Genomic DNA, 14,319 nt, shown 5'->3' on the forward strand with positions numbered 1-14,319 from the left:
GGACCTTCCACATTCCATCAGAATTTTTGAGGACCAGCCAAGTTACCATAGCTTTTCTCATTACTAGTAATGCACAACCTTCGTATATCCTGTACTTTGAAGGTTTACTCTTCATTTTCCAGTGCGTGACTCTTCCCTCATGCAACTGACCATCCTCCTACCCTCAGAGAAAGCCAACATTGCTACTGTGATGTGATGGATAACCACAGTGGAACTTGTCTTTCGGTAGTGGAAAATATTTCCCCATGTCTAACCAGCACAAGGTGGAACTGAGACAGAAAGTATGCAGGCCTTCACTGATCACAAGCAGTAAATAACTTATTATGTGGGACAAGGCTCACAGTCAAGTTTTCACTGCAGTCCTACAGAGCATTAATCTTAATATTCCAGGTCTTTAGTGTTCTTCCTGAAATTTCTGTGAAAGTACTGCTGTTCTGGTGATGCTAGGTATTCAGCAGAATTTTCCAGTTTAAAAACCTTTGAGGATAGGTTATGGCTGGCTACTTTACACTACATTCAAAAGGATGTGAACAGCAATTCGGGATGCTGGAAAAAAACATGCAATTAACTTTAGGAATGACAATAAATGTCACGTGCTTTAAATTCAGGACATTTCCTCCTGAACCTGTATTTACAGAGAATATACACTAACTATAGAAACCAGAAAGGATGAAGTTTTAGGTCTCTTATTTCACACACAAAAGTCGATGTGTGTCATCTTTTATTCCCTCTAGGGGCATGTTCTTGTTTTTTGGATTTTTTTTCAAACTTTGAAAAAAATACTAAATTTCAATTAAATTTTCAAATCAATAGAAAAAAATGTTTTCATGGCAGCACAGTCAGTCAAAACAATAATCAGAAGAGTGTTCCAAGAACACTATAGGAATGCCTGTAGTGTACTCACAGTTACACGGTGGCTGCATGTTCAAATGGAAGCACATTCCTCCATCCCCTCATCGCTCACATTCCAGCTTATCACTGGAATCAGTTTCCAGAGGAATGTGTACAAGAGTGACTGTTTTCTACTACTCTTCAAAAGATTTGGAAGAAAGCACTCTTTAAAGTGAAGGAAAAGACTTAAACATAAATGAAGGGCTCACTGCAGAAAATGAAGGAAGGTGGCAATAACCCTTCTGGCAGTTTTGTAAGAATACCTGAAGCACCCAAGTGATGTGCTGACAGCAAAGCTTCACACCTCTCTGGAGCTGCAGAATTAGTCCCCACAGATGGGTTTGGGTGTCAGGGAATAGTGTAGCACACTGTGGGTCCCTGCTGGGACAGCTAGTGATAAAATGAAATGCAGAGGGTGAATACCAAGCACAAATGCTAAGGACACACACCTTGAAACTAAAATTTCAAAGCTTCATGGGAGCCTAAACTGTTGATTCAAGGAGTTAAATAATTAACGGCATGTTTCCTTCCTTGTTTAATGTCACTCCAACATCCGTTTTGATGTTTCTTCCCGTGTTCCACTCAGCAATAAATCAATCCTGAAGCATGAAAATTTAATCTTCAGATTAGGCTAAGTACTGAGGCACTTGATCTATCTATGTCCACACTACAAAGCAGAGTTATGGATTTATGTCCATGCTCCAGCTAACTAAGTGGGATTGCTGAAATTTAACAGTAGTTTAACTACTCAGTTTTTGTTAAACCTCATCTACTAATGCCTGTCCCTGCCATACAATGTAAAGTAAAAACCTTTTTTTTACCGGTTGACGGTTGCAGCCTGGTCTAGTGCAAGGTGTACTGGCCCATTGCAGGGGAGGGGAGGTTCAAACTAGATGATCTTTAAGGTCCCTTACAACCCAAACCATTCTATGATTCTATGGTGTGCTCAGCACTCTTCAGAGCAGTGATGCACTCAACCCACTGAAGTCTTTTGGGATTTAATGGGGCAAAGGGAAGGCAGGGTTATTGCGGTGAGAACAGCGGTCCTTTCTCATCCTGGCAGTACCAAAGGCATCTCCAACTCCATGGTTGATGGCCCACAAGGTTTTGGTGAAGCATGGCAGAGATCCCTGCTCTCATTCCACATACTCTATTCCAATAATAATAATAAAAAAAATTATAAAAGCGAATATGGGAAAATCTGTTTGCCTGAACGTGGAGCAAGGTATTTTGCTTTTCTTCTCCAAGTTCTCTCCACATGCTACTCCATGGATTGTTATATTCAGCAGGGGGAAAAAGCCCTGCAAAAAGCACACTTTCTCCAACAAGCAGAAACCTACTTTGGCTGAGCTTTACTATACCTCCCTCTACTGGGAAAATGCTGCCTTGTTTCTCGTGCCGTTATTTCTTCCTACAGCCAGAGGATTAACCCACACATACTTCAGTAAATTAGATTGGGGCCAAGCTGAGAGCAGAGATGAATGAGAGACCAGCGGGTGAAGATGCAAGTTGGCATTATAGACAGAAATTTATGCTGTTAATCAGCAGATGATCCATGCATGAGTAGGTGTGCAAAGAAGAAAGTGTGACACAGCATGAGTCAGTTTTGTCCTGCAATTTGAACGTAAGCCTCTTAAAAAAAAGAGTGACAAGCTGGTAAACAGTTGATGCCTTAAAATGGGTAAAATTACTCATATATCATACTGTATATCATGGGGTAACATCTTAAAAAAGAAAGTGAAAAAAAAACCACACCAAAATGATGAGGAGACGGAAAGTTTAAAGCCAATAAAACCACAGTTTAGATTAATTTTCACAGCCTAGAGCACATGGAAAAAACCCACAAGCAATTCCCAACTGGCATTTCTAGATCCAGGACCCACCCTTCAGAGTAATTTTTACTGTCTTGGAATTGAAAGCCTCTTCCCAACAGAGATTTTCAAAGCCAGTCAGAAATCCACCTTTTGCATTTAAGAACCTTGGCTATGATGCATGAAGATCCTAAGCTGAAAAGTCTTATCTTTAAAGAAGTTTACTTCTACTTGCACTCTAATTGCACTTATTCTATTATGATGTATGAAGGGATAAATTACCTCTGCAAATGAGGGAAAAAGTCCCCATGGCTTATTGGGTGGTTAGAAATTCCCCAGTAGATGCTACAAAAGACTGAAGAAAACTCCAAGTTAAAAAAAAAAAATTTAATTCAAATATTTTATTTTATTTTTTTTAAAATTAAAAATTAAAAAATTTAAAAAATATTAAAAAAAGAAAGAAAGAAGAAGCCGACCTAGAAAACAGGCAGCAAATGAAGGAAACAGGAAACTGCCCAGAGCTGCTGCCCCAGATACCTGCTCTGGCAGTCAGGTTTGTGTCCCGAAAGCCAGCAAGCTCTTCCAGGAGTGCAGAAAAGCTGACTGAGACATATCAGATAATTGCTGAGCCCTAGTTTAGGTGGAGAGCTAGTGGGACATCTTAAAACAGGTGCCAAACTGACTTTGGCCTTTCATCAAAGGAATGGGACTATTAGGAAATTTTAATTTTTCTCCAAACATCACAGTTAAAAAAATGCAAACAAGACTACAGCAGCCTGTAAACTGCTTTCTCTATTGACTACCAGCAATTGCTCTCCTGGACCCTTTGCCTTCTGTCTTACAAATACTTTTCAAATGACTAACGCTCCATTACAAGCAGAGAAAGAAAAGCTTCTCATCAAGGTTTTTTGTCCTTATACTGAAATGAAATGCCAAGGAGAGAAGACAGTATGCTCCCCTTGAGAGGGCTGGAACAGGTGCTGGTAACCCTGACAACATGCACGTGGCTTGAAGGCACCACCACCTCCTGGCACACAAACAAATACAACCATGAAAGCAGTAGGTGACATTACTCCACAGATCCAAGGGCTGGTGTTTTAGAAGGACAATCCAACCCTGAGCTCCCAAGAGGGCAGGCACCAGAGCCTTTGAATGCTGCTGGTTGTATGCTGAGGGACGGTCAATTTAGCAGCCCAGAAGAAGCAATGATCCTGACTCCATGCCTGTAAACACACCACTCAGCCACCTCACACAGTCCCTACTGCCCAAAAAACCAAGGCAGGGAAAACACATTAAGAGGAAAGGGGAGGAGGTAGTAAGGGCACAGAGAAAACACTTGAGACAGCACGGGTCAGACATACTGAAAAGTGGTTCTATACTCTGACCAGCATTTCCAAGAAAGGTAGAAAATGTTGCTTCCCTAGAGATTATCACCTTTAAATGCTCAGAAATCTGTAGTATGATGGTTTATTGTATACAAGAACTAATATATTCTCTAAAGCAAAATACAGAAAGTAGGTGTCTACAGGTGTCTACAAAGAATGAAGCTGAATACATGTAAAAACACTTGAAAATCACAGGCAAGGTGCAATTTTTAACAACTTTAAAAAAATCTTAATTTTTAAGTACTTACATTTTGGTTTTGAAATTATTAAAACTTGTAATTCACATCCAAGCAGAAAAATCTGTACTGGGGAAGAAAACCCCAGTGCAAAAGATATGAAAGTAATTCAAACTGTACATTCAGGATGATGTAAAATGGAAAAGACATCCCCCCCTTCCCTTAATGCTGTAGAAATTACTTTGGAATTCAGCATAAAACATAAAAATATGATCTTATATGGATTTTTCATAATATTTTAAAGCGCATTAAGATTCTTAAATCAGAGCAAAAGCCTTAAACCAAAAATGCACAGCTGCACTACAGTAAAAGTTTTGCTTCTCTGGCAAAGTTACTGACTTCTGAACACAACCACACCAGAAACAACACAATTTCTGGAACAGGTGAAACAAATCTTTTCCTTACACTGGAATTACAGTTTTGGGTTCAATTACTCCTTTGCAGTGTTGTCATCCTCAGCTAGCAGAAAACCCACCAGCAATGGTGTATCTTCAAACTGACCGTGATTCCTCTGTTCTGGGTGTGGACAAAATAGTGTCTCTGAAACCACTCCCAGTGAGAAAAGGATAAAAAACTACTGGAAATATCAAAACACCTCTGTGCATTCCAAAAACAACAAAGAACTTTGCTAAAAGATCTGTTACCATGCTGCTTGATGTTAGTAGTAATAAAACCCAGCAAGTAAAAGTCCTCCTGCTCCCAAGAATTTCCCTGTGAATGACTAAATGTCCATACAATTCCTAGCCAGGCTGTTGGCCCAGAAGGCAGCACAATGTGCACTCCCAGCAGATGCCTCAGCCAGACCCTCAGCCCCAGTGACCAGGTGGACACTTACTGTCAGCCTGTAGCCTCGCTGGCAGCACGTTCACAATGAGAAGCCTTTCCCATATAAAGCTTCATATCAAATGCCCACTGTCTGTATGTTTTCCCTGTGGTTATTACTGGTAGTTGTGATAAATTCTAAAAAAAAATAATAATTTAAGTGACTCAGTAAACCACTTCCTTTTTTGACCCTGTAAAAACTTGATGCTGTAAAGAAAAGGATAAATCTACCAAAATTCACAGTTCAGCTCCACAAATTGTGTCATGCCAATTCTCCATCTCAAAAGATGGAGAAAGACAGAGAAGGAAGCAAACCTTCCATGTCATAGGAAAGGCTATAACTTTCATTATACCATCAGCGCATGGTACAGAAGTACAAAACTGTAAGAACAGCAGAACAGCATTCCAGGTCCTTTTATGGGAAGAGCAACTCCTGGAATCACTGATGAGCAGCAAAGAGTCAAGCAGGGCCACTTGAACCTATCGCAAGCATCTCTGTCAGTGCCATGTGGAGTGGGAAGACTGCATCTCCCCACCTTCTCACCTGCTGAGAAAGAGGAATACCCTCTGATTTTCTTCTTTTCTGAGATGAAGGCAGTGTCACACACTGCAAGACTACTGCCGTCTCTAACAACCTCAGCACAGGACAAGGACTAACTGGGGACAAAAAACAACCACCACCTCACAGAGGAGGTTAGGGTAGTTAACCTGCCCAGACAAACAAGTGTTGAGATGTCTCTCTTGTATGGACAGAGACTTAAACTCAGTTTTGCTAAAGCAATCTGAATCCCTGGCACACCTCAAAGGCCTCAGGCAATCCTTTGCAGGTTAAAGCAGGAATACCCTTAAAATCAACCTTTCCTCACCAGTTGCTACATAGATCTGTAACAAGCGGAGCCTGAAACCTTGCTCACCATAAGTGACAAAGAAATGAGGCCACAACCTGATCTCTGCAGGGGACATGCAGGACATGCTGCAGGCAGAGCTTGTCCCCATCTCTGTTCGTACAGCAGTACGGCTTCAGGCTTCGGTCCCCTGACTGCCAGTGTGCCCTCCCAAATGGTCAGACAGGAAAGTTTCCTTACCACCTGCTTTCACCATATACACAAAATAATGCTATGCCATACCAACAGAACTGCATTTTTCTTCTCCTTCATCATGTCTCTACATCCTGTTTCTTGCTCCTATTTCTGTCTTCAGGCCACTTAACATTATCGCTAACCCTTTTCTGTGGTCAAATTAACAATGTAAATTATCTTTCCAAGCTGCTGTTTCCCGTACTGTCACATAGTACTTCCCCATATGAACTTCTTATCTCTTCCTGCAAACACCCTTCAAGTACAAAAGCTGCAGTAAAGTTTCATTAAACTTATCACTGGATGGTTACCCTCCTAGGCAAAATGCACTACAGCTTTGTCTCTTAAAATAATGTGGCTCTTAAAATAATGTGGCACCTGTCAATACAAAAACAGTATTTTGTTCTTGAGGATGAAGAAAATCACAACAAACCAGTTATGCAGAATGAGAGGCCTTGGTTGCTACTGCAATTCATGTTATTTAATATATTGCTCATATGCCAGCAGTTCTGCTTTTATAAAAGGGCAAGGACAGTTTGTTGATTCATGATAACTGTAAAAGCTGCAACACTTCATGGTTAATGTGAATAAGCATCCGTTAAAAGGGAACTAGGAAAACAAGCATTAACTCTTCAAATAACGTTTTAAAGCATGTTTGAGCAATTCATTAACCAGTTGGCCTGGCTAAACCATGTTTTTCAGTTTTGTTCACATCACAATAGTTGGCTTTCTTTTTTCACCGACTTTTTTTCCAAAAGGGCAGCGCTAAAAGAAAACTTATGAACAAAATTATGGCCACTGAGTGCAGAACAAGACCAGCCCCAGAGAGAGACCCTGCTCATAGGCAGTGACAGATCGTTGCAGTCTGTGGTTGCCCAGATGGGAAGTGCAGGGCAGAGTCACACAAACAGCTCCAGACAAAGTCACACAGTTCAGCCAAGCCCATCAGCTGCTCCTGGCACCAGGGCTTGCTGCAAAAGGAGTCAGCAGATGTGGCTCTGAAGTGATCATGAAGCTCCTGAGGTAACAGAGAGGGGGCTGGACCTGCACTATGCATAGAATTAGACCAAGAAGTTAGTCTACAAGCAAAAGATAACTAGAGAAGGGAACCACTGGTTCATATCCACATTTCCACAGATGCAAAGTATTTTTCTTTGCTCCTCTAGCAAGCCAACATGAACTGGAATTACAGAACAGAGGTAGAGCCAAATCCCCAGTACTGCTCCAGGATGTTCAATTCTGCAGCTTCTGGACAAGTCACTGTCCTCTTCTTCAGGCAACAAGAGCCACCCTCTGCAAGGAGACCTTTGAGGTGCCTGCCAGGAGCTGGTGGAGAAGCCAGACAGTCACACCCTGCAGCTGTCTGCCTCATCACCCCCTGAAATCACCATCTCCGGGGCAAAACAAGCAGAAGGAAGTATGTGCTCATGCCTCAGCTGTTCCAGTTTGCCGAGGGTGTATACAAGAGATGGCTGACCTGACCTAGGAGCTCACTGCCAAGTTCCTTTTTTCTCCTTCAGACGCTCTTCCTTCCCCCTCCCCATACACTCCTTCCTCCTTCACCTTCCCCCCAGCTGCAATGAGCTTTAGCTCATGTCTTCCTCTCTCAAGAGCTCTCTCCCAGCCACCAAAATGGGAGAAGACTGGGTTTGGGGTGCTGCTTAGTGAATGTAGCTGCTGTACGGCAAAGGACCACTGGGTGCCATACGCAGCACAAGGGAGGAAGAAGCAGCAAGTATCCCTCCAGCCCAGCAGAAGTGAGATGTTCCCTCATGATGTTCCCGGAGGCCCCGGCTGCAGCCGTCCCGCCCGCGGGCCGTGCCCGGGACCCGCGGGCCGTGCCCGGGACCCGCGGGCCGTGCCCGGGACCCGCGGGCCGTGCCCGGGACCCGCGGGCCGTGCCCGGGACCCGCGGGCCGTGCCCGGGACCCGCGGGCCGTGCCCGGGACCCGCGGGCCGTGCCCGGGACCCGCGGGCCGTGCCCGGGACCCGCGGGCCGTGGGGAGGCCCAGCGCGGCCCGGCCCGGCTCGTACCGGCAGGCGGAGCCCGAGAGCCGCCTCTCCGCGCGTCCCCGTCCCGCCGAGGGCTCCCCTGCCCGCAGCGCCCAGCCGCCCCACACCGCCTGGCTGGAAGGGCGAAGCCTGCTCAAAAAACAGGGGGAAAAAAGCCCCGAACGCCCCCGGGGTTCCCCTTGCAGTCCTTCTTGTCAGTGTCATCACAGCCGCCGTTCAAAGCAGAGCCCAGGCCACCAAATGCTAACAGCAAATCTACGTAAATCAGAGCTGGACTTCCAAATCAGACTGACTCAGTTCAGGTAAAAAGTCACAATCACAGCAGTTCAAATAAGAAATTTTTCACTACGATGGTGGTGAAATACTGGAACAGGTTTCCCATAGAGCTGGGAGCTGTCCTGACCCTGGAAAGATTCGAGGTCAGACTGGTTGGGGCTCTAAGCAACCTGATGGAGTTGAAGATGTCCCTGCTCACTGAAGGGAGGTTGGACTAGATGGCCTCCAAATGTCCCTTCCATCCCAAATTCTATGATTCTATGAAATGGAACCAAGTAAAATAGTCTGCTCTCCTAACGAGAGGACAAGCAGCCATTTGTCTTCCCTTGAACCCACTGCAGTATTTAAACAACTTTTTCAGAAGGGTTACTGCTGCACCTGAGCCAGGTCTGGAGCAATGCCCTAGGATGACCCACACTGCTCAGTTGAGAGCCCCTTGCTAGGAAGTGATGGGAAACACCAGCTTCACTGCTAGGCCCGCTCTCCTCGCCATGTGTCCTCTCCTGAGCGCAGTGGCAGTGGTAGAGCTGACTGGAGCAGGAGCAGACTGCAGGGACCCGTGTGCTGGCCACGAGCAGTGCTGCAAGACTGGAGTTGCAGCAGCTGATCAGAGGAAGTATTTGATGTTGGGAGCTGTCAAAAGCTTCCCCGCCTCTAAAATGCTTATGAGTAACAGGAGAAAGGCTTGACTTTTCCATAAGAATGTTGAGAAGGTGTTGAGAAGTAAGACAACATCTGTGCCATTCTGCCCAGCCTCCTCCTATGCAGCGCCCACCACAGCGGAAGACAAACAGAATGGCTACATAATGCACAGCACAACTGGGTGGTTCCTTGCAGCTGCATCCTGATGTGCAGGGAGACTCACACAGATGCACACAGCCTGTTGAATGGACAGCACAGCCATGAGCCAAACTGACAGTCATCAAAGGTATGAGTCCCATTTCAGGATCCCTGACTTCAACTACCTACTTCACTGTACATGTCTCCTTTCTGACACAACAGCACACTGGAGGAGAAAAAAAGTGTCTTTAATTCCCGGGTAGGGCTATCACATCCCTTCTATTTCACTTACAGGGACTACAGATGCACTAAAATACCATCAAAATATATTTTCCATCCATGGATACAGCCCTGTTCCTAGGTTTCAGTAAAGAAGCATGCACAAGCCAGTACATTTCCAATCTTTTTCAAGTGCTTTGTTGCTTCAACAAGGCCTCTCTGTTATCCTCCTCTGGCAGGACAATGACTCTCAGGCTTTTTCAGTAACAAACACAGAGCCTCTTCAAAACAATCTAGGTCGACCTTTTTGTATATTAAATGCAGTGTTTCCAAAATAAGATCTGTTATTCTCTGCAGGCACATCAGAAAACATGATAAGGCATTTTAATAATCCTCCAAATGGCCCAGCCCATGGTCATCTGAATTCTCTTTCGTGAGTACAACTCTTTTAATTTCTCCCCATGAAATTTCAACTTCTTGATTGTGGAGCCTCTTTTCAGACTGCCAAGATCATTTTTAATTCATCTCCTGTATCCCTAAAGGCTTCTCCAAGCCAAGGACGTCCACAAACTTCATAAGCCAACTTTCAGCTGCAGCATCCAAGTCACTGATCAAGTTGTTAAATGCAAGTGGTAAAGGAGAGAATTCCTACAAGGTGTGTGTGATCAGGCAGGTTCTGTTTAGGGGGGTCCTGTTGGTGGCTCTGTGTTAAAACATCAATTCCTATCCACATGCTTCTTTTCACACAGCTGCATACCTCCCTTCCAGCAATTTCACCTAGACTGTTATTTCCAAACTGCAACGTTCTCTTGAAACCAAGCACTGAGTCCAAACTAATATGCCTTGCAAGGAGATGATGAAGGAACAGGAGGAGGTATCAGCAGCACTTACAAGAATGGTCCACAACAACAAGAGCAGACAAGTAGATACACAGAAGAGAATTTGCAAGTGCAAAAAAACAGGAATTTGTTGTGCTCCAACAAAGTCAATCAATGTTACTTGAATTCTAAAGCCTCTTTCTCTTGTTTGATTATGAAAGTTTGTGTGAGACAGCATCAGCAGATACATCTCATTTATTTCCTCCTTTCTGTTTATAAGGCACGCTCATCTGCCAGACCTGGAAAATTGGCTGCTTTGAAATGATCTGTTCTTAGAAATCCATGTGGCTCTTTTCATGCTGTATTATTCAGTAAATGCTTATATACTGACTGTTAGTTGCACTCATGGCTTGCTAGGGTTCAAAGTTAGGCTGACTAAGCTTTCATTCTCCAGCTGCCTGGTTTTGCCACCATCTTCAAATATAAATACCGTGGCTAATCTTCTGGATGTCTTCTGGGGCCTCTTACACGAGTTCTGAAAAAGCATCACTAATTGGCCAAACAGCAGTCTCTGAATCATCAAGTACTACTGCTGCAATATGTGCATAGTATTAAGCCAAAATATTAGAGAAATTGTATCACACTGGTTGACATTAATGTTATGAAAAGCATTCTTCCTCACTAATGGATATTATTATCTTTAAGGATTAAACAGGAACAGTGGCAGCCAAGGGAAAATAAACAACATGCAACCAGGAAGGTTATGCCTCTGGAATAGTACCAAAAAGACCAAAACGACCAAAAAACAAATCTCTTGTGAGAAATTTTTTACACATTTCAGCCTGGATCTTGCTCCATTCAGCTCCAGGGTTTCATTAATGTTCTGCATTTTCCCTGGGGTTTTGTGAAAGAGGAAATGAGATAACGCCCAATCCGTCCCTGCTACAGTGCTCCAGCCCTTTGAACAGCACTCAGCATTCACACTGACTAACACCATCAGTAGCTGCTTTCCTCCCAAACTCACTGGCAGGGGCCCAGGGATCTCGCCTCCCAGGCGTGCTGCCACCAAGCTGAGGCCAGCTGGCTGAAGACGGCCACTCTGCTTCCCTTCTGCCACACCTCCCTTCTGCTAGTCACTGTTCCACCCATCAGGAGTCTGGAATATAAACGACTCCTTTCCCCCTCCCAATGGTACCAAGTAATTTGTGCTTGGCATTGTCTCACCTTGCAAGGGCTTGCCCCACTCCTGAGCCTTCATAAAATGCAGGCAGTGGCTTGGCTTGTGAAAAAATCCCTGCATCCACAGCACCAGCAGACATTAATTTTGTCCTTGAATCTCAGAGCCAACTCAGAATTCTCTGGATGAAGGATCAGCCAAGGTAATGTCTGTCTGGACTTGCCCACCTGGCCAGGGCTGGACCACAGGGCAGAAGAGAGAGTTGGGGCATAAATGCCTGCCCCAACCCAAGAGAAATGCACTGCAAAGACTGGATTTCATTCAAGCGTAGTTTGTTCATTGCCCAGACTAAGAAGTTTCATAGAATTATTTGTCTGTGGCAATCCTCCATTCAGCTATGAACTTCTGGATTGCTGGTCAATTGAAGCACAAAAAAGTTCACAAAGAAGTATTACATTTAAGAATACTATTAGAGGAATAAATGTAGACATCAGCAGAGGGAAAAACAAGTTATTACATTCCAGACCAGTGAAGATGAGCTCAGTGAAACAACTTAATTGTTTGGAGGGGAAAAATACAGTGAGTCACCTTTTAAAATTTCAAGTGTTCTCAGTACACTCTCTCACAAGACTCCAAAGTACTTTATAGACTCAGAAAGAGCCTATGGGCTCTCTAATTCAAAAACCCCACCTATGAATAAGTGTTTTGATTATTGGACTTAATTCACATTATTAGCTGGGTCCCAAGTTTGAAGAAATGTGTGTTCCAAAATGAAACTGCCTTCAAGTTTTTTATTACACACTGATTGGCCTATTTGAATATTTCTCAAGAAACAGATATTATTACCACATATGTGTGGCATTGACAACTTCTGTGCCACCATGCTGCTCTCCTCTCCCATCCTCCCACCCTATTTTTGGGGACAGAGAAAATGACCAATGTAAAGACTTGTATAAGAATTCATCTACTCCAAGTAGAAGGATTTTATAAGCAACTGGAAACACATGCAACATTTCTTTCTGAAGGTCATAACAGCCTTAAGTACTTTTATTCAGACAGCCCTTCCTAGTCCACATGTCTGTCTTGTGTATCACTGCAGTAAACCTCAAGAACTACACCCACTCAGGTCAAGAGCAGTGAGGTCATGGATCTGCAGAAATTACCCTTGTATATAATTGAGTTCCCCTTCTGTTACCCACAGGGATTGCCAGTCCCTGCACACCCTCCCCTCCTTCTTCAACACTCTCCTCTTCCCTCACAAGTGGCTTATCCAGGGACTTTCCGTATGGGTGCTTTTCCAGCAGCACAGCAGGAAGGTGCAGCATTGTGTGCAGCAACGCAGGCACCACTGCATGCTCCCTGTTGTAAGGAGCAAAAAGACACCACCAGAAGATAAAACCAAAAGAACTTATTTGTAATTACTCACCATAAAAATCTTGTCTTTGACCTTATAAACATAAACTTTAGTGTAACTACTACCAGGAACTGTGAAGAATGCCGGTTTGTAGGAAGTCAATGCACATATTTTAAAGTTCTTGCTATCAATTCTGCTTATGTGACAGTAGATATGCAATAACCTTCCAAGCTGACATCAGCATCTTATTCTTTTTTTTTTTCCCCCTGAAAAATAGGGATACTTTAGAGCAAAGCAGGAAAGTCTTGTCTGCAAGATAAACTAAGGTACCACTCCATTCTGCTCGCTGTAACAAAACCAATCATAAAGGGGAAACAAGAGTAGTTATCTTATAAATCACATTTGATCACCTTACTGCTTATTATGGAATAATAAATTATAACTAATTAATTTAACATCAAAACTTTTTTGCTTGAAATTCTACCTGTGGAATATTAAACATGCTGTGATTTCAGAACTGTATCCCTCTTGCAGCTTTACCTGATTTTGCTTATTTTAGGTAGGAAGAAAGGGATGTCAAGGCAGTCTGTCATTCCCCAGATGACTGCTTTACCTATCAGTCCTTCACTGGCTACTTCCCTCTGCTACGTACAGATCTGACTCTTTAGTGTTTAAACATCTCATGGTCCTTAACACTATTTGTCCTCAAGCACTCCTGTAAGACAAGGTGGTGTGGAACTCAGGTGGCAGCTCTGGAGCTGGGACAGAGGCAACACCACTTATCAAAGACTCGGGAGCAGAGGACAGTGCAGCACAGGGGACCAAATCCTGCTCTGGATTCGCACCCTTGCCTCATACCACATGAAGTCTGGAGATACACTCTAGCAGAAAGGTTGCTTAGTTAAAAATGAAGAGATAAGAAATGGAGCAATTTAACTTGAGCAAAAGGGAAGGATTTCGGAGGTCTCAAGCAAAGCCCTCGTTAGCAGCACAGTACCGCCCCAGGTTTGGATTTGCAGCCTATTTGCTGGCTGGGCTGAGGGTCTCTGGCATTTAAGAGCCCGATCTGAAAGTGCTGGCTGGGGACATAGCTAGACAGGGGATGTCCATGTGTCTGTCTGTCCCACTCCTTTTCCTACTTCTTTTTCTGAGTTTTTCAGAAGAGTGGGAAGTGCTTTCCTTGCAGCAGGGGCCTGTTTGGGTGCTCTTGTGATGGCCATTAGGACAAATTCATGTTCATAACTCCATGCGGGGTGACGCCTCAGAGGCACCTGAAAATTGTTCAGCTGTCATGGGGAGCAAGATCATGCTCCTGCAGCCCACCAGAGGCCATCCTCAAAAGCACCTTGGCAGGCTCCTGCATTTTCATTTTTGAAGAGGGCAGGGAAGCATTTCTCCAAGAAAAAAAGGAGTGGCAGGACAGAAGGAATCCAGGCCTGGAGGCACAGTGGGGTGGATCAG

The 14,319-nt window shown here is 44.0% G+C and overlaps 1 protein-coding gene across 6 annotated transcripts in view; it reads right to left on the bottom strand.

The window, feature by feature from the left end:
* LIMS1 (LIM zinc finger domain containing 1) overlaps nucleotides 1-14,319 on the bottom strand; it is a 67,885-nt gene that overhangs the window by 35,044 nt on the left and 18,522 nt on the right. Inside the window, exon 1 of one of the 6 annotated variants that reach the window (XM_086880314.1) lies at nucleotides 5,159-5,275. The exons of 4 other annotated variants lie outside the window; for them this stretch is intronic. The gene's annotated coding sequence lies outside the window, so the exon portion shown is untranslated. Of the gene's footprint in view, nucleotides 1-5,158; nucleotides 5,276-14,319 lie in introns of those variants that run through there. One more of the 6 variants, XM_086880313.1, reaches the window with a different exon arrangement.

The sequence above is a fragment of the Cyanistes caeruleus genome, chromosome 3, assembly GCF_971803275.1.
Source record: "Cyanistes caeruleus chromosome 3, bCyaCae1.hap1.1, whole genome shotgun sequence".
Taxonomy (NCBI): Eukaryota; Metazoa; Chordata; class Aves; order Passeriformes; family Paridae; genus Cyanistes; species Cyanistes caeruleus.